Below are 19,178 nucleotides of genomic sequence, written 5' to 3' on the forward strand. Positions count from 1 at the left end.
GCTTTACGAGCACTCCCTTGGCTTTCTCTCTGATTGCAAGATGCTCCAGGCTCATCTTGTATATTCTTTGTTCAAGCCCTTGAGGGGAGACATTTCTCTAAGGCATGCTAGTTGCTGTTACTGGAGAATCATGTCAGAAACCAGGATTGGGGGCTGGAGAGATGGATCAGCTACTATTACAGAGGACCTGGATTTGGTTCCCAGCACCCACATGGTGGCTCACAGCCATAATTCCAGTTTTGGGGGATTCATTACTGTCTTCTGGTGTCTGTGGGCACCTGCACACCTGTGGTATACATATACTTACATATACATATGATTCCTCATCTGAGATCTTTGCTAATAACCCTTCATAGCCTGGTTGAGTGGATTCAGTGAGTGTAGCTATCATTACAGTGATTTTCTATCCGCCATAATGGGGTTGGCTTATTAGCCCCATTCACACTTTATATAGTCTCAGATTTAGCTCCAAGCACCTTTTTTCCCTCCTAGACACATTTAAGGTCAAGGTATAGTTAGGGCAAGCTCACCTCCACCCCCATTTTTCTTTTTGGGGGAACAATATAGAAAGCACAAAAGGCTGACATCCTGTGACGCTGTGACCCCCCCCCCAGTCTTGCAGTTGGGGTTCCTTCAGAGCTGGTCACTGCAGGCTCCCGCCCGGAGCATAGGTGCGGTAGGATCGCTTCTTGGAAAGGTTTTACTTTCACCAAGGACTGTAAATTACTCATTTTATGCTCCCCCATTTTTAAACTCTCTCCTTCATATCCACAGGTATATTTCCTTTCACTTTCCTGCTATGAATCCATGCTCTTCCTCTATTGATCAGTTTGTAACAGTTGGGTCTGCTTGATTGATCTCTTCGTACAGTCAATCTGTTCCTAAATATCTTTTCTGGATCTGTTGTTTGTTTGACCCATGGATTTCCAATTCCAGCCTTACGTCCTTTCTCGTCTCTTCCAGGTGCTGCTTTTGAATATCCATGTTAAGCCTGTGTGAGTGAATCTTAACTCTCTGCTCATATAATCCATTGATTTGGGCTAATTTGCTATTGAGCACCCTTGGTCCTATTTTAGTAAGTTTTGATTGATTTGGTTTTTGACCCGAGAAATGAACTAATTTGTTCCAGATTGATTGATATGTTTGGGTTTTTCTTGGTTAACTTTTTGTTATTAGTCACTGGGTTTGTCACCATTTGTAATAAGATGTGGTCTTTTGTTTAAAAAAAAAATCACTTTGAGATTTTTCTTTGTGGCTTTTTTGTTTGTTTGTTTTGTTTGTTTGTTTTTTCGAGACAGGGTTTCTCTGTGTAGCCCTGGCTGACCTGGAACTCACTCTGTAGACCAGGCTGGCCTCAAACTCAGAAATCTGCCTGCCTCTGCCTCCCGAGTGCTGGGATTAAAGGCGTGCTTTCTTCTTTTTGTCTTTCTGAGACAAGATCTTGCTTCTCCTCCCCAGCTCTAGGTTTATAGACACAGAGTTGCCATTCCTAGGTGGTTTTGTTTGTTTCATATAGATGGGTCCTGAGAATTAAATCAGGTCCTCATGCTTGTAAGGCAAGCACATGGCTGGCTGAGCTATATCCCTGGTCCCTCTTCCTTTATTGTGATGTCTTCTGTTGCTTCTAAATTGGAGTTTATTCCAAATAGAAGGTCCTCACTGTGTTAGCAGAGCCATTCACATTACTGTGGTGGGCTGGGGTGTAGGTCTGTGGCAGAACACTGGCCAAGCATGTGCAAGGCCTTGGGTTTGGAACCTTAGCACTGGGGGAAAAAAAGCAGAAAATTTCTTACCTGGCACATTTCCTGGGGAGGCAGCATGCCTGTTCTCTTCCCTACAGTTCCTGGATGCTTTCTGGTTTCTGTTTTAACTTTATAGCTTTGATATTTTTTTTCCTGCTGCTTTGAGCGGTTGAAGTGTCCTTTGTGTTCTTTCATATGCGTCCCTCTTTCGCTGTGGAGTCACCTGTAAATTAAGAAACAGATGACTTGCATTTCTCTGCAGTCTGTCTGAGTTAAAATGGAGTTCACATCTCTGTCTCAGTTAAAGAATTGGAAACCAAGCATATAGTCTCCTTTCAACCTCTTTTCCTTTTACCTCCTAGTTGTGTGGTTTTGTGATGGGTTTTATACAACTTATATTTCCTTGAATTGCTTCCCACTTGTACTTTATTTTTATAGAGATTTAAACTTGTGTTGCTAAAATTCTTTCCCTAGGAGAAACAAAGTCTACCCCTCCTCCTAAGGTCCTGGTTTCAAAGTGAGGTACTAGTCCATCAGAGTTCACTCTGGAGAACCAAGGAATTTATTAGGTTGAAGTGGTAACGTCACCATTGAGAGAAACTCGCCAAAGAACTGTTTATGAGGTAACTGCGGCAGCTTGCCAGTTCCTCGGACATGGGCCGATTGGCAGAAGGATGTCAGCTGATACAGACTCAGGTGGAGTTTTGCTGAGTCAGATCCATGTGCTGAGGCAAGACCCATGGAGGAGATGTGATGTGTGGAGGGACTATAGATAGGACTCAACGGATTGTGAGAGGGGCTTGCTTGTGGAGCTAGCTGTGCAATGGTTCTTGGTCTTGCATCTTCACTGACCTACGCTTTGTTGAGAGAGGCATAGCAGAGAATATCTCCTGGCGTTCCTGCGGTCCGAATACCTCCCCCTGACTTGTGCTGATTCAGCTGAGGCCTGGCTGTTCCTGTTAGGTTGTGCCACTGCTGGTATATCTAGGAAGTGTTTGTGAATGGATTAGACCCCATGTTGTGCGCCACCTGTAGGCATACAATTTTTGCAACCTACTTTAATAAGTGTTCAACCTCTCCTTTTACCCACTACCCAGCAGAGGTAGTGGAAGAGAAAAGTTATTAGGATGTGGGGGAAGTGGGCCTGTTCAGCAATAGTTCTTTGGGGGCGAGCTCAATCTTCTTTGTCAACAGTCCAGTCCCAAAGCAAACACCAAATACAGCTCAGCAGCTGCAGACCAGTCCTCTAGGCAGGCAGACACCACACACAAACCAACAGCTGTAGTTCAATCCTGAGGAAACCACAGGCTCACCAACCAGCCTAAGGCAAGGCTGTGGAATCTCAGCAAGCTGCCTCAGGAACTTCATGAGCAGTTCTTTGGCATTTCCACTTCATTAGGCTTACAAGCAGTGGGTGGGGATTACAGGCAGAAGTGTGGGTAACACCAGAAGGTCGGTACCTAGCATATTGTCTTCCTCATGGCTGCATGCATGGAGAACCCTTCTCCAACTCTTCCTAGTCTATATACTTCTGAGCCCTCCCCAAGGCCATGTGTGGTTAGGGCAGAATTAGACGTGCTGGTCAGTGTGCTGATCGGCAGGAGTGGTTGGACATTCTGGAGAGGGTCTCAGGACCCTCTCCAGCTCACCTCAGAACTATAAGGGAATATCCCCTCCAGAAGCCCCACTGGAATATTGTTTGCATGTGGGCACAGCTGAACTCTGGCTTAGATGACAGCTGTACAACAACCTGAGGCTATCTTAGAAAAGGCATGCGTGCCCTTTACTTTCAAGCCTCATGTTTGCTAAGTCTTGGCTCTGTGTTTGGAGTATCTCATATGTGGGGGAGGCTTTTCTGCTTGCTGATGGCATAAATGGGTTTTGAGTCTCTGTTTCCCCCCCAAAACTGAGGTCTTTGACAAGTTACACTCTTGCTCTTTTTTTTTTTTTAAGATTTATTTATTATATGTAAGTACACCTTAGCTGTCTTCAGACACTCCAGAAGAGGGCATCAGATCTTGTTACAGATGGTTGTGAGCCACCATGTGGTTGCTGGGATTTGAACTCCAGACCTTCGGAAGAGCAGTCAGGTGCTCTTACCCACTGAGCCATCTCACCAGCCCCTCTTGCTCTTTTCCTGAGAACTTTTAGTCTTCGTGCCTAGACAGATGCTCCCAAGATTCTTGAGAGAGATGTTTTCCCCAAGGCTCTGTCGTGGTACTGTTCAGAAAGCGGTTACTTGGAGAGTCTAGGGTAAATCTGTCCACCTGCCAGACACTGGGAGACAAAGTTTCGGGAGGCTGTTTGAGCCTATGCCTGAGCAGGGCTCTGGTAAAGCTTTTCAGTGGGTGGCACCTCACATCGTAGCTAGCAAGATTTAGAGTTGTGGGTTCTGACTTCGGCCCATCAACACTGGCCAGAGGAGCCACCTCATGTAACACAGGACAGATGAGGGGAGGAGGGGCACCCCCCTGACTAATGTGTGTAACAGGCTTATGGAGTCAAGGCTGTTGCCTGAGAGGCTGTTCTGCCCGCAGTATCCTGGGCTGGTATCCCTACCCAACTGGCAGTATCACATGGTACATCATTACTATCCTTATCCCTCTGGCCACTCCTCAGCAGTAAGCCTTTAACCCCTCAGGGGGTCATGTGATCTGAGACCTGTGATGGAATGAATGGTTTATCCTGCCACTCTAGACAAGTCCTCCAACCCCCATCTCTCTGTGGCTTCCTTCCATGTTAAAGTAATATGGTGTTATTAAAAGTAACATGGTGTGGGCAGAAGCCATGCACTCAGGCCTGGGGCTGTCTCCGAGAGCTCCTATGATGCTTTCTTTGTCTCTGTGCATCTTTGAAATCCCTGCTCTCACAGACTAAGACGACTGCCCTTTCTCTTGTTTATATAAAATCCTGACTCTGCCTTACTCTGAGCCAAATAATAGTGACCATGACCCAGAAACATGGATTGAGGTTGTCCTGAATGCTGTTTCATTGCAGAAGAGGTTACCTGAACTTTTATAGTCACCAAACAAAAGAAAGTTGTGTATCAACACATTACCAGTTACCTTAGTGGTTACAGTGTTCCAATGTCCTTAGGTCCTGGAGTGGCGGAGCTAGAGGTCAGTGAGGCATAGCTCTGCATTCTGAAAAGCTTCCCTGGGAGTCAGGAGAATGTGGGGTCAGATACAGAAGTCAAGGCAACTGACTGTTAGCAATAACCCAGAGTGCTTTGGGCTCTAGGCTTGCTCCACAGTCATTGTGCTTTGCTTTGTCAAAATCAAGCAGGCTGCCAGATCTTTAACACAGATGCAGAGACTTTCAGTTTGTGTGGGATTTCCAGGTCTACTTCCTATAACCTTCTTCCGCCTGGTCTGCCGCTCGCCCGTGAATTGCTGGCAGTTTGTGATGTAACCTCTCCCAGCTTGAACCCCACCATGACTGTGCTCCCACATCCTAACCGCCCACTTCACACTCACCAACCCAGGAAAAGAATATACCCACTGTCACAGGGAAACAGGAGAACAGAGGTCAGATAACCCGGTCAGGCAATTTCCTTTCACAAAAGAGGTGTACTAGGATCCTAACCTCTGAAGCAAGAGCAGGAGGTGTGGCGTTCACGTCCTTCTCCTCCAGCACAGCTGTGACTCTCAACCCCACTGCTGGGAGCTGGACCTCAGAGTCTGACACAGCTGGCTGATGAGTAACAGGCACGAGGGGCAGGGAATGATAGCAAAGCAGGTCTCAGGAGTGTTCGGGGTCACTGCAGTCTTACAGGATGGAGGAGGCCACGGGAATATTTGTCCTCAGCAGCCTAGCCATCATTGATAGAAAAAAACAATTTTTTTTTCTCACATGTTAGAGGCTGTCTCTAAACTTCCTCCCATTCCTCACAGAGGATGTATGAGGTTTTTATCACTGCAACTAAAACCCTGAGGACGTCTACAGGAGGAACGATTGATCTGGGCTTAAGTGTGGGAGGTTTCAGTCCACGACCCACCAGGTCTTGCTTGTAGGCGATGGAGGAAGTTTGTGGAGGAGCACTGTTGGCCACCTGTGGAAGCCAGGAGCAGAGTCTACTGGAAACCAAGCTAGGCTATCTGCATAGACTTCCTTCCTCCAGCCAGCCCCTACCTCCTCTTCACAGCCGAGCTACGAACTCACCAGTGACGTTAATGTCTTAGTCTCAGCAAGGCCTGCCGGGGGCAGAGCCCACAACACTGGAGCTTTGGGGGAGATATTTCTTATTTTACCACAACAGATATTGTGGCTCTGGCCCCATCCGCTCAGCTGACTGAGAGCTGTCAGGTGGGCCCAGGATGCCTTCTGGAAGTGCTCAGGTACAGAAGAAAGGGAGTGGATATTTAAGTTGTAGATAGACTGTGGGAGGTGAACTCCCAAAGAGCTAAGGAGTGGGTGTGAGCTGCCTGTGCACCTCCTTTCCTCAGACATCTTCACCAGCTGGGGTTAGCTTTGCCTGACTTTTCTTTAGGGCAGCTGTAATGGTAGACTTTGGCCACTGTAGGCCAACCTCTGAGGAAGTGTGGTTATCTAGAGGCTCTCACACTGTGTTTGCACCCTCCTGCTAAGCCACACCCCTGCTCCTCCTGCTAAACCACACCCCTGCTCCTCTGTTTATGTTTATGTTTGTTTTCCAGGACAAGGTTTCTCTATGTAGCCCTGGCTGTCCTAGAGCTGGCTCTGTAAGCCCAGGCCTCTGCCTCCTAGGGTCTCACTAAGCTGTCCAGACCATTCTTGATCTTATTCCTTAGCTCAGGCAGGCCTTGAATGTGCTACCCTCCTGCCTCTGCCTCCTCAGTAACTGGAGTAATAGATCTTTACCACCACGACAACTCCAGGAGGAAATTTTTTATCATGGTGAAGGCCAGAGTTTATATTCTGGTAGCTTCTGGGTTCTGCTTAGTAGACATCCTCAGTTTGGTCCCTACAGTGTTTTGGGTTTTTTGTTGTTGTTGTTGTTGTTGTTATAATAATTTTTAATTTTTTTTGAAATTGTAATTATGTCATTTGTGGTGGCAACCGGTTGTGGTGGCAAACACCTTTAATCCCAGCACTCAGTAGTGGTGACAGGTACAGGACATAGCCTCCCCGAACTGTTCCCTCTGACACCCCCCCCCAAACCTTTCCCCTAGCCCTCCCCAAGCTCCTTTTTCCCCTTTCCTCCCCCTCTCCCCCAGGCTGACTTTCTGTCACCTAGAATGCTGATTCTCTCCTAGGTAAAAAAGATTTCTCATACCAATGTCTCTATCAAGACGAGGGTGGGGAAGGGGGAGTCTAAAGGTTCACACATTTTTAAAAAAGAAAAGGGAAGTGCTATGGGTGGAAAATAAAAGGCTTTGTGTTTTGTGCCTAAATGCCTGGTGGGCTCTGCTCCTGCCAGGGCCCTCTGGGCCTCTGAGTAAGCCCTGCTCCCACCCCAGGAGCCCCCACTCTTCCTAACACACTTCCAAAGGAGTCCCCTGGTAGATCCCAAGCCTGTCTCAGAGTGGCTTGGTTCTCCCTCCTTGGTGTCAGGAGCCATTGTGGGACCGTGTGGGGTCTAAGGAAGATTGTCCCAGAGGGGTGGTGATGTCAGTTTGGCTCCTGGCACAGGCAGACAGTTATGATTAGCCGCCAGCTTCCTTGCCGATTTTAGAGAATTCTCATCCAGACCTTGTACATGCCAGTGCAAAACGACGCTCCCTCTGGGAGCAATTATTCTGGGCTGGGAGTTTTTCCCCTCCCAGCTCTGAATTCTGTGGATGTCATGATGGGTTTAACCCTGGAACTTTGAAAGGCGTTTCCATATCTGCCGGTAGACACATCTGCTCCTGAAACCTGGAATTGGTTTTTGTAGCACACTGGGCAGGGTGGGGAGAGGATTCCTCCTGGAGAGACCCCAGTTCCTGGGGCAGTGGAGCCTCCCAGGCCATGCTAGCCTCTGTCCTGCCCACAGCTCAGGCTGTGTTTGGCTTCACTCAGTCAAGGGGCATAGACGGGGAATCTTGTGAGCCCTCTGGGTTCTTACAGCATCTGTCCAAGAGCACGCCATAGGGTGGGATCCAGACTCTCATGGCTGTCCTAGAGCAAGTAGATGAAGAACGTCTGGGGCAGTCAGTCAGCTTGCTGACCACCTCCCCCTTTTTAGACACAGCTGCTTGCCTGCAGCTGCCACACAGAGTGCGAGACTCCCCTCTCCCTGGAAAGTGTGAAGAGGCTCTGACACCCGAGGGAACCAGCTGTTGATGGTGGTGGATGGTACCCAGTATTGTTCAGAGGCCTCCAGCCGGGGGACTGTACTATCAGGATCCTGTCCTGCCTGCAGGATAATGAATATATTTGTCAGGTGTCCTGGGTTATAGCAACTTTAGGAGCCTGCTAGGGGTTTGGGTATAGGAAAGGGCCTGTAGCGATTGCCTGCTGCTTGCAGACCTAGCCAGCTGCCTTCACATGAATTCTACAGTCTTTGACAACCTGGTTCTGTGAGAAAGAGTCATGACCTCAACTCTGCATCCCTACCTGATCCTGCATACACACACACACACACACACACACACACCCCTCACTCATACACTCACACAACTCATATACATATTCACTCACATTTGCACACTGACTTACAAACACATACACTTATAAACACTCACATACTTATACACACTCCCACACACTCATATACACTTATACACTCACTACTCTCACACACACTATCTCACACACTCAAACACACTTACACTCACACGTGCCTCTTAGCACTCATTATACAGACACAGGGTCTCTAATAGCACTCTGACTGAGTCCTTCCAATTTATGAGGGGCAAGCCCTGGCCTTCTGTATCTGCACCAGGGTTAGAGCAGTTCCCATGTCACTCAGCCTTCAACAGCAGCTCTGTGGCTGCTCAGGGCCTTCTCTGGGCCATCCTATCTAGGAACAGGAGTGTGTGGCACTCTCAGTATGGAGTTCCTGGAACTGCTTGGTAGAAGGCCCTTCATGTTTGCCCTGCCCCTGGCATGACAGGTGCCTGGGTGACTGAACCCGGCTAAGCTTCATTTGTGTAGTGTTATTTTCTACCAGTTCATCCAAGCAAGAGAAGCAGGCTCAGTTCCTTCCTAGGCAACTGATGGCAGAGGAGAAAGATTCACCTGAAAGTTGTATGGCTTCCCATAGGTGGAGAAAGCCTGACTGGCACTGTGAAAGGAGGAGGGGGAAGTCTGCCTGCAGAGCCTCACCCCTGGATGGGATGGGACGAGCAGCTGAGCATGCCCTGTGGTGGGCCAAGGGCTTGCTTTCTAGGCAAGCAGGTGCTAGCAGCAGGACTGGAGACAAGATTCCTTTTGGATACAGTATGCAAACAGGATGCCTCCTTCCTGCTAACCACAGTCAGTTGGCATATGCCCTGAGATTGTCAGTGGCATTATGCAGGAGGCAGCAGGGGCTTGGCCTGGCTTGGCCACGCAGGCTGCACAAGCCTCATCAGTCTACACATGAAAACACTGCAGAGAGCATGTGGCTATGGCCAGAGCAGCAGCAGCAGCATGCTAGCCAGCGCTGGCCCCCCTTATGCTGGCTTATGCAGAAGCAGCTTTCACAGTCTATATATTTCTAGCAACAGCCAGAGTCTTTGAATCATTTATCTCGGCAGCTCGTCTTAAAGCCAGAGAAAGGTGGAAATTCATCTGGGTCCCGAGAAAAGCGCCTAGGAGAAAAAAGTGTCTGGTGGCTGCCGTGATGGGTGGCGTGCCTGGAGATAGTGCTGGTGGCTGGGAGATCAAACAGCTGAGGGATGGTTTTGTAGGAAGAACCTGGGGAATTCTAAGTAGATAATGAGGAGTGACTCTCTCTTGATTCATGGCGAGGCTCGGCAATCAATCTTGAATGCTTTGAAGAGGAAAGGAGCGAATCCAACAGGCTCACAGTCTGGTTGGGACCAGTAGTCCATGCAGGATGGAGTGGTCAGAACCCCTGCTGGGGTCAAACAGGTCCTCTCCTCTCTCCTGACATCCAGGTCTGTCCTCCATACCGTGTCAGGGACTGGCCTGGAGGAGAGGGCTCCTCTGTCTTTTTTCTGACTCCTGCTAAGTAGGTAAGATTTCCAGTTTAGAATTCAAGTGTTTGTGGCCAAAGCCTACCTGATGTTTCGGGGGACCCTTCTGTCACCCCCCTGGCTTAGAGGTACAGGCATCAGTCAGCTCAAAGTTCAATAAAAAAAAAAAAATCACAGACTGAGAGGTTTAACAACAGAAATTTATTCCTCATAACTCTGCAAGCTGGCAGTCAAGAATCAAGGTATCAGGCCATGCCCAGTTTTTTATGTGATCCTGAAATCTGAACTCAGTGCCTCATGTTTACAGAAGCAAGCACTCTTACCACTGATCTCTCTCTCCAGCCCCATGTCTATACATCCGTAAAGCCCTGTCTTCAAATACAGTCATATTGTGTGATCTGGGACCCCCATATGTGAATCAAGGAAGATCTCTATGTGCTCTGCCACCTGCAGAAACCTGCATGGGACCTTGGTCACTGCTCCACACTGCTGGCTCAGCACCAGCTACCTTCTAAGAGATTTACATTTTAAAAAATTATGTGTATGCATGTATGCATGTGAATTTACAGGTAGATAGGGCTGCTGGAAGCTAAACTCAGATCCCCGGCTAGAACAGTAAGCATTCTTAACCACTGAACCGTCTCTCCAGCCCTAGGTACCATCTACTTTCTTCAGGGCTGGCCTCTGGGGCTGGGCACATAGATGACATCCAGAAGGATGACATAGGGAGAGCATCTTAGTCACTGTTCTGTTCCTGTGAAGAGACACCACAACCAAGACAACTCTTCTAAAAGAATGCATTTAAATAGGGGCTGGCTTACAGTTTCAGGGGGTTAGTTCATTATCATCATGGCAGGGAGCATGGCTCTGGAGCAGTAGCTGAGAGCTACGTCTTGATCTGTAGGGGAAGGGGGCAGCAAGGGTCGTGGGGAGAGGAGCACCCTTTGCCTGGTGTGGCTTTTGGAACCTCAGAGCCCCCCACCTCCACCTCTCCAGTGATGCACTTCCTTCAACAAGGCCACACCTCTTGATCCTTCTCAAACTGTGCTACTCCCTGATGGCTGAGCATTCAAATATTTGAGCCTATGGGGTCCATTCTCTTTCAAACTATCACAGAAAGCAAATGCGCATAGTAAATTCCTCAGACATCTTTGTCTGAGGAATTGAGGAGCTGGCTCTGTAGTGCCACAGGATGGGAAGATGAGCAGCAAAAGGAGCAAGGGAAGCCTTGTGGGAGGGGAGGCGAGGGCAGCAGAGCCAGTTCTCAGTTCTGCTCACAGCAAAGTGAGCTGGACCATACTCCCATCAGCTGGGGCTGGGGCTCTGGGTGGCAGGTAGATGGAGGGAGGGTGGTGAGGAGGCTGGAGAGTGTGTCTGCATAAGCTTAGCATTCCCTCAGATATAGCTTGGGCGCTGGGATGAGAAAAAAGGATGAATGGTAGTGAGTCCCACTGCCAGGTGGTGGCAGTCCAGCTGCCAGGTGGTGGCAGTCCAGCTGCCAGGTGGTGGCAGTCCAGCTGCCAGGTGGTGGCCTTGGTTGGTGAGCATAGCCTGTCCCCCACCAGGAAAGCTGACCCAGGAAGTTCTGGGCACCTTGCCTACCTCCTGCCTGCCTCCTGTGAAAATCAGAGGCTCTGCCTTCCCACTACACCTCTATGAGCCTCATGAATGTGGACATACACAGGCATACATACACACATACACACACACAGAATGGGGGGGGTACATATTTATGACAATGCCCATGAAACATACTCTCAAGTCAAACCATGCTGCTTCCAGCCCATCTATTAGCCTTGCAAGCATTTATTGATCACCTCCTATGTATTAGATACTGTTCCAAAGTCCAGGGATGTGGTCATGGAGAAAGGGCCTTGCTCGATAGAGTACAGTTGCACTGGTTGCTTTTTCTATCTGTATGACAGGCAGAAGCCACTTAAGGGAGGAAAGGTTTATTTTGGCACACAGTTTAGATATGGCAGAGATATGCAGCTGCTCTGTATTCTGATAAATCAGGAAGCAAAGAGCTTGGGCAGGAAGCAGAGATAGATATAACTTTCAAGGACCACCCCCAGAGGTCTGCGTCAGTGAGCTAGATACCTTGTTCCAAAGGTCCCAAAACTTCCCCCAAACAGTGTCACTGGCTGGGGACCCGGTGTTCAAATACTTGAGCCTAGTGGGGGACGTTGCAGACTCCATAGCAACAGTTCTTGGGGCTTCCAATGGACATGGCTGAAGACCTGTTTACAGGCCGGCTCTGGTCTGGAACCCATATGTGTCTATAATTAAATGAGGGTGTGATCCATCAAATCCTCAAAGCAGCTCTGAGAGAACAGTGACCATTATTAAGCTCCTTTAATGGGTGAGGAACAAAGAAGTTGAGTAATTTGTCCATGTTCATGCCAGGGGCAAACTGGGGAACCAGGATTTGGAGATTGGCTTGTCAGCCCCAGGGCCTACCGCAGGGCCTCTGGTGAGGCCTGCCACCCAGTGGGTATCCTGTAAGCACTCCTATGAAGAGGAGGAGTGGGGCTGCATGGGGAATAAGGCCTACAGCTCCTCACCAGGCACTGGGGACAGGGACAGGGTTGCTGCTCAGGGAGGGCAGCATCAGATCTGGGTCATGGTCACCTGGGTCTGTGTGCCCTCCAGCAGCCATGCTTCCTGGGGATGTGGTTGTCACAGCCCAGCGGTTATCGAGGAATCAGGTCCACAGTGCTGGGATGGCAGATAAAGGGCGTCTTTTTGGTGTTGTAATGAGGTATGTGTGCCAGTTGGTCCCTCAGGGTTAGGCAGAGGCCGCAGCCTCCCCAGAAAGATGTTAAATGCCTGCATGTGCTTCCGCAGAGACCATCTCAGAAAGTCTTCAGGCATTAATGTCTCTGGGCTTCCCAGAAGCAACAGAAACCACAGAGTTCATTTTTCCTTCAAGAGTGGGGAGGTGGTGGTCTGTCTGTCTGTCTGTTTGTCTGAGACAGGATCATGCCATGTAGTCACACAGTCCAAGCTAACCTCTGACTCCCAAGCTTCCTGCCTATGAGTCCTGAATCCTGGGTTTACAAATGACTGCCATGCCTGTCCAGACCAGGAGTTCCCAGGATTGTTTCCACCGACCCTAGGTAACCCAAATTGGCCAGAATTATGTCTGTTTCAGAAAGCTTTTGACTTAGAGCCAAGCAAGCTGACAGGTGTCCACTACATACACATCGTCCATCCTTGCCGGGCAGCCTGTCTGGTTCCTACTACCTGGCATGGCATATCCACAGACTGCCTGTACGGGTTTGTTACATCACAAATACTGCGTAATGACAGGTGTCAGGCCCTCTTCTGGGAGTTGGGGAGGCAAAAGCAAGGGAAATCTGTCTGGAGATAAATCAAGTAAAGTCAAATATGGCATGTATTTGGTGACAAATTCAGTGTCAAAAGCTGAAGTCGGGGAAGGTAATGAGGGAAATACTGGAAGTCATTTGCCATTAGTTTTAAGAGGGCGGTTGCCTTAGCATTCTGTCCCTGGAACACTCCTGAGATGACCAGCCTATAAAGAGGGAGGTTATTTTGGTTCACAGATGTACTGTTCTAGTCCACAGTCTAGCGGTTACATTGCTTTGGGCCTGTGACAAGGCAACATCATGGTAGCAGTATGTGACAGAACAAATGTGTTCACCCTGTGGCTAGAAAGCAACAGAGAAGAGGGACAGGTGTCCCCATTAAGGCCATGTGCCCAGTGACTTGAAGACCTCCAGCAAGGCCTATCTTTAAAAGATTCCATCACCAAAGGGACCAAGCCTTTACCTTGTAGACCTTAACGGGTGTCAGTCCAGTGAAACCTGAAGTGTGTAAGAATCCAGGCTATCAGAGCAGAAAGGGGGATTAAGGATAGGAGGTGGGGTTGGGGACACAGGTTGCCAAGCAGAGAAAAGACTTGGTAAACAGGGCTGATGGCTGCAGCAGGCTGCAAGGGGAAAAAGGGGGGAAAGCAGGGAATTTGTGGAGAGGCCTAGAACCAAGATAGTGGAGATGAGGATGGTTCAGGGGCTGAGAGGATGGGCAAACAACCCAACCCCTTTCTCCCAAGGTCTCAAAGACACACCAAAATAGGATTTCACCCTTATCAGACACAAGTGTGGAGCTCACCCAGCAATGACGACCACTTCCTCTTAGCCTTATAGAGACCACCCCCTTCCTCTAGTCATCCCCAATATTATACTCTCTAGTACTTCCCAGAGACCCAAGGCACGTGCAGGTATGCAAAATTGTATACAAGCGGTTGGGAGGGATTGCTAGATAGTCAGTACTCCACGGACCCTCCCCACACCCTGCTTCTCGGAAGGAGTGCTGTAGTTCAGCAGGCTCAGTCTTGGGGGCCTTTCCCAAATAGGCACAGCGGATCTCATGAAGATGTCAGCAGTTTGGCTCCAAGCACCTCGTAACAGCTGTGGGGTGGCGAGGAGAAAGTTGGGGTGGGGAACAACTGCAAGTGTTGACGGACAGGATGCTGAATGGAGAAAGGAGGGACCTCCTGTTGAGGCAGCAGAGGAGAGACCTAGAGAGCATATGGTGGAAAGGTTTATTTCCAGCCTATGGCACCACCCATGACACACCATGTGGGAGTTCACTGAGAAGGACTGCATGACCCAGTGCTAGGCTTCAGGGGAAGACAATGGGGAATTTGTATTTCAGAACATTGGGGGGGGGGGGGCTAGTGAGTGGCTGAGCAGATAAAGGTACCTGCCACCAAGCCTGATCAGTTCAGTCCCCATGTGGTAGCATGGTGGAGAACTGACCCCCACAAGGTGTCCTCTGACCTCCACACATGTGTTATAGTGGGTACACACACACACATACACACACACTCAAAATAAGTAAACTTATAATTCTTTTAAAAAGGCATTTCTTGGAACTAATGTTTGCCCTTCAAACCAGGGGGCTTATGAGAGGCTGACAGCAGCACCTTCAAGGTTGCGACCTGACTTAATCACAAGACCCACGAGGTAAAGGTATTCCGACAAGGACAGAACTGGTTTCCTAGCTCTTGACACTCCCTAAGACTTGTCCGTGTACATTGGTGACATCCTTTAGGCTTGTGTCTGGGCATTGGGTCAGCAGCAGGGATTTGGGAGTGACCTCCAGCTGTCAAGGAGTCACCCACTGCTTCCAGGCCTCCTTCCTCGTCCACCCTTGCTACTTCACCGCACTGTTCTACTGCCATTCCTTTTTCTGCCCTCTCCTTGGCTCTGTTGGGCCTTGGCCATTTCTGGGAACAGGGTGGGATCCAGACCTCATGCGCCACCAGAGGTGTGGAAGGAAGGCCACATGATGGGAAGTGGGGACAGTGAGAAAACAGACCCCAGACAGAGCACATGTGCCGCGTGATGACTCCTCCCACCCGAGAAGCCTCCCACTCACCTGCAGTGGGCAGCTCGGCTGGTTACGCCAGCGGGCTCCTCACTCAGCAGTTAAGAAAGATATTTGTCATTTTGCTATAAAACATCAAACCCGCCGTGACCTAAACGATTATGACAGCAGAGGGTTCAAGCACAGTCTAAAATTTCAGCTTTATTTATGATGCTTGGAGGTCTGGTGCCTACAGTGTCTCCTTAATCCAGTCTACATCCGGAGTGTTGTCTCCTGGGCTTGCCCATGTGTCTCCCAGGGCTGTTAATAACTGCTCCTCCAGGCGCCCTGTTTGCCGACGGAAAATCCATCTGAGGTTTTACATGTCACGTGGCTGTTAAAAATTGACATCTCCTTATTGATGTCACCAGTTCCTGCCAAATACTCAGGGACAAATAAAAGTGGCCGGACTCAGAGACAAGCAGAAAACCATTTGTTCATGAAATTGCCAGCCAATTGATGTTGGCAGTTAAACAAGCCATCATTTAAAAGAATCTTGAAAGGAAAAAGTTGACAGTTGTGAGACAAGATTGTTCACGGTTCTGAGCCAGGCCCAGGTGATGATGCTCTTCTGTGTCAGCCTGGAGGCCTGTTTTCCAGGCTGGGGGGGGGGGGGTTGAGATAGGGTCTCACTGTATTGCCCAGCTGGCCGGGAGCTTGCCATTCTATACCAGACTGGTCTCAAACTTAGATATCTGCCTACCTCTGCCTACTAAGTGCTAGGATTAAAGGTGTGTGCCACCAGGCCTGGCCCAGGCTGCATTTTTTGAGGACCTTTGGTATGATCACTGCTTCTCTGATACACCTCTGGATTCCCATTTGCTAATCCTTCTGAAAGTGCCACCAAGGCCAGGGACTTCCCTCAAGACCCACCCCATGGCTCCTGTCTTCTTATGTTCAATATTCATGTGGAAGGATTCTCTTCCACAGCCTCAGGGCATGGATTTTCCATGTTGTCATTGTACGTGTGGCTGGCACATTGTAGGTATACAGTAGGCTTGACTACACACTTGACAAATGAGCCACAGAGTCTCAAGGGCCAGCAGAGTATGGCATGATAGCTGTCAGCCACAGCTTCCCCCTTGGGATCTGCTGAAATGTCCCTACCCCTGCCCAACTCTAGGAATGCTGGCCAGGTTCCGGCTGTCCTCCATAGTGATTGCTGTGGGCAAGCAAGTGTAGGAAGATGGCATGACACTTACACCAGTTTTACCACATAGGTGTAGCTGGCAGTATAAGAGCCCTCCTGGTATTACCCCAGCCATACTCCCTGATGAGCTCTGGTTGGCTGGAAAACAAAGGATATATTGGGTGAGAGTTGCCCGAATTGCCCATGGAGTCTGGGCCTGTGGCCCAGGACCACACACAGTGGGGCAGGTGTCTCTTCAGCCTAGCATGTCTGTAACAGTCTTGGCCAGGCAGGAGCATCCTGGCCTGGGTCGCTGGGAGAAGCTGATGTGAGGTGCTCAGGGCCTAAGCTCTGTCTTTATTCTTTTTCTCCTTCTCTTCTCTTCTTTCCTCTCCATCCCTTCCTCTCTGTCCCCTTTCCCTCCACCCTCCTCCCTCCCCCCTTCCCCCATCACCCTTCACACTTCTCATCTCAGAAGTGGTACAAGGTAGGGTTTGTGCGGAAGCTTGGGCCCAGGGTTGCAGTGTAAGCGCATGTGTGACCTTTATCAGAGTGTGGCTTATTCTCTAGAGAGTGAGCTCTGACTCCTGTGGAGGCAGGATTGGTTCGTATAGGAGGGGCTGTTATGAAATGTGCCTGGTATCTCCCCTCGCCCTCTCAGGCTCACTCTTACTGGCCACTCTTATACATGTTCCTGCCATGTGATGTCATCTGCTATTTTGAAATGCACAGTGAGGCCCTCACCAAAAGCAGCCAGGGTCGTCTTTGGCTTCCAAACAATACAGTAAATAAATAAGTCCCTTTGCTTTATAAATTTCCCAGTCTTGGTTGTTTGTTATAGCAACAGAAAACAGACTGAAGTGAGACAGAGAGGTCTGAGGGAGTCCAGGGCTGACTTTTTAGCTGAGCCTTTCCCAGCCTGCACCTCCCTCTCTTCCTTTTAGCCGCTCCTCTTCTGCCCACTCTACCTACTACAGAAGAGCTGCTGAGGGCCTAGAGGGAGCATGCACTTGCCAACCAGCCTGAGGCCATCATGAGCATCCCATGGACTTAGTGCTAGCCCATGACCCAGCTCTGGGACACTGCAGGAACGGGGCTGGCTGTGTGGTGGTGTGAGAGCCTGGGGCACAGTGTGCTTGCAGCCTTCAGCAGTTCCCACCCAGGATCCTGTGAGACTTCAGGGCTATGCAAGTGAACAGCCTGTAGGCACACAGCCTGTAATGACGACCCAAGAGCACTGGTGTTCTTACAAGGCAGCTTGTCGCTGAAGTCACTAGGCCATGCTTGAAGATCTAGGGCCCCACCACCAGGGCAGCCATATCCAAAACCAAGTAAGGGCGTGGGTTCCAGGGCAATTGGGAAGTAATTCCAAGACCCCCAGACAAACCAGATCCCCCAAGACTCTTGCTCTTGTTTGTAGCTTAGAGAGGGGCTTGTCTCCTGCTGACCCCATCCACTGTGAGGGGCCAACGTGGTGGGAGGAACAGGAGCTCACCCACCAGCTCCCTTGTCCTGGGGCTTCTGCTTGGCTCCAAAATTCTGTTTTTCATTATACTAATTACATTTATTCATAAACGGCTGAAACTGGCTTCTGGGGCCCCAGTTTCCCAAGGCCCCAGGCTGTCACAGCACAGGCTCCTCTGTGTCGGCTTGCCAAGGGTCCCTCATGGTTTTGGGTCAGGATCAGACATTTGTATAGCCAAGGGGGCCTTGGAGTTTGGAAATGAAAACAAAGGACGGCCCCTCTTAGCGGCTTCTGCAGCCACTGTGGAGGGTGGCTGGAAATGCTGGCTGGGTGAGGAGAGCCACCCCACCCACTCTCACCCAGTCTCTTCCTACTCCAGTTGTGCCTTTGATCATCTTTCGAATCTTTTTTCCTGAATTTTGTTTTTTATAAGTTGTGGGGCAGCGAAGGAACCTGGGGCCTTGGCATGCTTGGCAAGCTCTCCCTAGCCCTGCACTGCACCCTCAGCCTTTGTGACTTTGATCTTCTGAGGCTTTGGGCCTGGCCCCAGTCTCTAGAGCTCTCTCTGGAAGCCAGTGTCCACTTGATGTCCTTCTCTCCAGGTGTCCTCAGATGTCTGTAACTGTCCCACCCCATGGATGCCCTCCGATGCTCTATAGCTTTTTGCTCTCAGACCAGAGGGGCTCCAGCCTGGGTGGGCAGGCCTCACATATGATTTGCTGGGCTTCCTGCAGCTGCTTCTGGCTTGTTTCTAATCCTGATCTCAAGGTGCACGGACCACTCACCTTACCTGCTGCTAACAGCTCTGGCTTCCTACTGAACTTATGAGAATCTGTTCAACCCCAGAGAAACATAAACATCTACTGCCTCTTTGCAAGGCCCCAAGACAATACAAAGATAGGTCCCATTGAAGTTCACCCTGGGGAGCCAGTGAGCTTATTGGGCTTAGCACAGCACAGAGCTTGGGTGATGGGAGGGACCACATACTGGAGAGTGAGGAATCTCCAGAAGGGCTTCAGTGCAAAGTCTTTCCCCAGGGTGAATGATGGAGTTTTCCCTTAGCCTTCCCCAGCTTCTGTACTCTAGTGCCTCACAGGTCTGCAAGGCCAGTTAGACAATCCCACAGTCAAGGCAGGACTGCATACAAATGACTGAGTCATTTCAGAGCTGGAATTTCAGATGAGAGGCCAGTGACCCAACCACCCCTTCCTTCTCTAATGGTCAACAGGCCTGACCTTAGGGGTCTCTTGCAAATGGTCCTAGTGGACATGTGTGCTCCCCTCCCCCAAGTTTCCTTTTCTATGAAGCTTCTACTTGTAGAAAAACCTCTGCCAAGAAAAAGACGACTGCTCCGCCATCCCATTTGTGCCTGATGTGAGGAAGAGAGCAGTAGGAGTCTTGTGGAA

General features: G+C 49.7%; 1 protein-coding gene and 1 long non-coding RNA gene across 6 annotated transcripts in view; one reads left to right on the plus strand and one right to left on the minus strand.

Moving 5' to 3' along the window:
* The window catches only part of Pepd (peptidase D), a 132,302-nt gene that overhangs the window by 67,135 nt on the left and 45,989 nt on the right, over positions 1-19,178 (plus strand). The gene's annotated exons all lie outside the window — the stretch shown is intronic.
* Positions 1,873-10,568, minus strand: Gm35534. 4 transcript variants are annotated; one of them, XR_003946740.1, is made up of 4 exons: positions 5,904-10,568; positions 5,328-5,553; positions 4,808-4,898; positions 3,805-4,019 (listed from the first exon to the last, which is right to left on the minus strand). It is a non-coding gene; the product is annotated as a predicted gene, 35534 (long non-coding RNA). The 4 variants fall into 4 exon arrangements; XR_003946741.1 differs by lacking the exon at positions 3,805-4,019 and adding an exon at positions 1,873-1,965 and having other exon boundaries at positions 5,328-10,568; XR_881951.2 differs by having other exon boundaries at positions 5,328-10,568.

This window comes from Mus musculus, chromosome 7 (genome assembly GCF_000001635.26).
Source record: "Mus musculus strain C57BL/6J chromosome 7, GRCm38.p6 C57BL/6J".
Classification (NCBI taxonomy): Eukaryota; Metazoa; Chordata; class Mammalia; order Rodentia; family Muridae; genus Mus; species Mus musculus.